Genomic DNA, 4982 nt, shown 5'->3' with positions numbered 1-4982 from the left:
CTCCCTTCCTTCTTCATTTCTTTCCTGATGGATGGAAGTTGCATTGCTGCTGGGAGAAGCAGGCCTGGTGCATTGGGGGCTTGCTCAGCCGCTCTGCCTTCATGGAGTCACCTTGCCCTCCTTGTGTCTGCTGGGCTGAACTTGTAAGTAAGCAGCTTGCAATCTTGCTTTCTCTCTGTCTCCCTCACGGCTTCTTCCCAGACCCTACTGTCACTTCAATACAGCTAATTGCAGGGAAGAGTCAAGGAGGCAAGACGTTTTGAGTATGAAGTGACACGTTGTTCCAAAGACAATGAGCACACATTGGGATCTAACCTTCCTCTAGGTGGCTTGGCAGTTGGTTCTCTGCTGTGGTCAGAATTCTGGCTTTGTTATGTCCTCACACAATCTCCCCATGACTCGACAACTGTGACATTTCCAGTCCCAATCAGTGTGGGAGTAGGCTTTGGCAAGATTCGAGGATTGCAAAACTGCTGTCTGCACGTGACCGGTCATCGCTCTTCCTGTGTGTGCCACAGATGCTCACAGGTCACCGCTCAGCCACTGTGTGGCCCTGCCTGGACCTACACCCTGTCTCTCTGCCCACCATGACAGGCTCCCTGCCCTCTGGAGAAGGCTGCTGACAGCACCAACCCAACTGCTCCACCAGGGTATCAGAGGGCACGATGACACACATGTCACTACTGCAGGCCTCGCCTAAGTGGACCTGCAGGGCCCCGTGTCTCGGGCGGCAGTCTGCCTTGTCCAGTTTCTGGACACTTCCTCTTCTTGACCCCAGGCACCACCCAGAGTGGTTAGCTCCCTGCTTCGTGTTGGGAGGAGACAACTGCTTTGGTGGCTTTGACTCCATCTGGGGTCCACGCGCCTGAAAAGTGATCCCGAGAGAGGCCAGTGCTGAATCCTGGAAACGGGCTTTGTAGAATCCAGCATTGTCATTTACAGAGCGACTACAGAGATTTTTCAGTAATTCTACCAAATATTACAGAGTGGAAAGCTTACTCCAAAGAGAGATAGACTAAACCCAGTTTCCAGTTCTGTGTTCAATGGATTAAGTGAAATTGGATAGACATATATATATATATATATATTTTAAGACAGATCACTCTGCAGCTCTGGGTAGAGTGCCATGATGTCATAGTTCACAGCCATCTCAAACTTTGGCTCAAGTGACCCTCCTGCCTCAACCTCCCTAGCTGGGACCACAGGTGCCCACTACAATGCCCGGCTGATTTTTCTACTTTGAGTAGAGACGGGGTCTTGCTCTTGCTCATGCTGGTCTCAAACTCAAGAGTTCAAGGGATCTTCCCTGTTAGTCTCCCAGTGTACTACAGATTTCTTCTTTTTACTTCCTTGAGACTCAATCTTCTTGTTTAAAATAGGGAAGAAGGAATGTCATGTTTTTGTGAACACTTGTGGTCCACTGTACTTTCGTATCAACATTTAAAAATCATCCCCCCCTCATCCCTCCTTCCAGTAGCTGCTAGAGTCCCCGGCAGGCCCCTACTCCAGGAAGGCAGAGTGGCTTAGCAAGCCCGCAATACACCAGGCCTGCTTCTCCCAGCAGCAATGCAACTTGCATCCATCCGGAAGGAAGGAAGGAAGGAGAAAGAAAGAAAAAGAAAATGTAGAAAAGAATATAAAGACTTGATTGAAACAAAACTCCCCAAAAGAGCCCTTGGAATTGTCTGCTGCTGATTTCTCTCTTCTTGGTCACTGTCTGGGTGTCTGGCTATCCTAGGATGCCCCCTGACCCTGCCCTTTCACCCCCACCTGCTCCTCCAGAGAGGTCACTGCCATTGACTGTCCCCTCCCTCTCTGCACACTTCCCCTCCCCACTGTCCACAGCACCCCTTGGTGTCCCCTTGCATTTCACTGCTCCCAGCACATGAAGCTGGTCCTGTTCTCTTAGCAATCCACAAGTAGAACAATCTTCCTTTTTATAATCCCACCGATTCTCACAGACTTAAAATATTCTATAAAAAAAAATTCAGATTGCTATGAGGGTACACATGCTTAGGTTGTTTTCATTGTTTTCATTTCTAAAGTAAAGTTCAAGTTGTAGTTGCATGCTTCACCGGGGGTGTGCTAAACACCCTCACCTTGGGCACATTAGTGAGACCCTGCCAATCACTCTCCTCCCCTTTTCCCTTCTCTTTTCTCCCCTCCCCTCACTAGATTATACTTGCCTTTTTCTTTCATGTGGGCATGTATTGTTTATATATTGGTTTCATATTAGTATTGAGGACATTGGCTCCTTGCTGTTCCATTCCTGTGATATTTTACTAAGGAGAATGTTCTTCAACTCCGTCTAGGTTAATACAAAACATGTAAAGTCTCCATCTTTTATTATGACCGAATAGTATTCCATGGTGTACAGAAACCACAGTTTATTAATGCATTCCTGGGTTCATGGGTACTTGGATGGCTTCCACATTTTGGTGATTATGAGTTGAGATTCTGATGCAAATGTCCTTGTGGCAAAATGATATATTTTTTCTTTTTTTTGCTTTCGGGTAGATACCTAGTAATGGAATTGGGGGATCCAATGGAAGGTCTAACTCTTGACAAAATAGACCTAGGAAAAGATTTTATGAAGAAGACCCCCTGGGAAACTGTGGCAACACCAAAAATAAATAAATGGGACATGATCAAGCTACAAAGCTTCTGCCCAGCTAAGGGTACGATAACTAAAGTAAACAGACAGCCTTCAGAACGGGAGAAGATATTCACATGCTATGACTCTGACAAAGAGCTGATAACTAGAATCTATAGAGAACTCAAACTAATCAAAAAGGAAAGAGCAAACATTCCCGTTTATGAGTGGGCAAGAGACATGACAGAAACGTCTCTGAAGAAGACAGACAAATGGGCCAACAAACACATGAAAAAATACTCATCGCCCCTAATCATCAAGGAAAGGCAAATCAAAACCTCTCTGAGATATCACCTACCCTCAGTAAGAACGGCCCACATCACAGGATCCCAAAGCTGCAGGTGCTGGTTGGGTGCGGAGAGAGGGAACACTTTTGCACTACTTGTGGGACAGCAAACTAGTATAGTCTCTATGGAAAGAAGCATGGAGAATTCTTAAAGTACCCTTCAAATCAAAGTTGATAGCATTTGAGGATTCCTTGAAGCTCCTGAACCCTCATATAGGGCATCAACAGTGACAATGACAGTGACTAACACCGACTCCTCCAAGGCTGCATAGTAATACTGACAGCAGCAGCAATAACAATAATAGTAATTAAACTTTGCTCCCTTATCCAAAGCAATTCAACAGCACTGGTAATAACTAATGCTTCCTGGCTGAGGAAGAGGTACTCAGTGAAGGAGGGCAGGACTGAGCCTGATCGCACTCAGTGAATGAGAAGTCCTCCCAGGGTCCTGAATATCGTGGATCAAAAAGCCAGGTTTTCATGCCTATGGAAATTTTCGCTCTTCTTTCTGTGAATATTTTCATAAATATCTGGAAGGGAGGAAGGGAAAGTCATGCTCAACTCCCTAGCTGCCGTGGTAACCCAAGGGTCCCTTGTGTTGACCTTATCTATTCTAAAACTGATGACGATTCTCAGATGCCCCCCAATTATCTAATTACAGATAAGAAAGGGGCTTTAGCAGCTATCAGAATTGGGATTTGACCAAAGCAGATCTCAGACAAGTATTTGGGTGCCAATAGCTCATCTAGGGGGTAAGCCCACAAAGCCAGATAAGGGGAGGGATAGATGGGAAGGGGGGAGATCAATAAAATGAGTGTTCAACGGGCTCACCCCTCCCACAGTTGGGTTCTGTGGGCTCCCTCTGAGAGGAACTGCACAAAAGATCTTGTTAGACTCTAAGCTTTACCTCTCTCCTCCCTGCTAGATGTACTAAATCAGAACCTCTGAGGGAGCCCAGGACTCTGAGCTTATTTATTTGTTTGTTTATTTAATTTTGAGACAATGTCTCTGTCACCCTGCATAGAGTGCCATGGCATCATCATAGCTCACAGTAACCTCAAACTCTTGGGCTCAAGCCCTCCTATTATCTCAGCCCCACAAATAACTGGGACTACAGGTGCCCATCACCATGCCTGGCTAATTTTTCTAGAACAGATGGGAGTTTTGCTGTTGCTAAGGCTGGTCTCAAACTCCTGAGCTCAAGGGATCCTCTCACCTTGGCCTCCCAGAGTTCTGGGATGACAGGTGTGAACCACCGTATCCAACCAGGAATCTTGACTTTACAATAATCTCCAGTCTCTCTGGGGGAAGAGGTTGGGGTGATCTTTGAGAAGTGTGATGCAGGGTGTGTACAGACCTGCTCCCCATGGGAGCAGAGGCTGGGTGTTTAACCTTCAGTGTCTTTCCTGAACCTCAACAACTGAGGATTGTTTTTCCATATCACCTTCTCTGGGCAGGTGCCAGCTAGTGGCCAAGGCAGGAGAATGTCTCAGGTAGAGAGACACAGCAAACCAAAGGTCTAAATGGGACTCACACACAAGTGATGTCTGGGTGGCTGGGGAACACTGAGAGGTCCTGTTGCAGACCCCGTAAACTAGATAATGACAACTTCCAAGTTCAAGTCTCTTCTAATTCCAATTCTAGATACATCCAGCTGGTAGCCCCTGGACTGTCATCCGAATGACAGTCATTATATACCCCACCTCCACACAAAAGCTCTTCCTAATTCTTTATCCTTTAAAGGGAACCACCCATCACCCCATCACTGACAGCCTAGATTACTCAGGTGCCTTCCCTTCCCTTGTACCTTCAACCAAGTTGGCCATCAAGTGCCACCATTTTACCATCTGCATGTTTGTTCAATCCTTTAATTTCTCTTTTCCCACCATTCCTCCTTATTTTGATCTCTTATTACTTCTGCCTGAGTTTCTCAACTGGTCTCCTTGCTACCTGTCTGACATACACCAATCTATTTCCTATACCCATGTCACTGTGGTCCCCTTAGGCACTGATCTCATCATGAGGCTATCCCGCAGAAATGTC

This window comes from Otolemur garnettii, unplaced genomic scaffold, assembly GCF_000181295.1.
Source record: "Otolemur garnettii isolate 467f Iridium unplaced genomic scaffold, OtoGar3 scaffold00135, whole genome shotgun sequence".
In the NCBI taxonomy this organism is placed as follows: Eukaryota; Metazoa; Chordata; class Mammalia; order Primates; family Galagidae; genus Otolemur; species Otolemur garnettii.
This window is presented reverse-complemented; position numbering follows the sequence as displayed.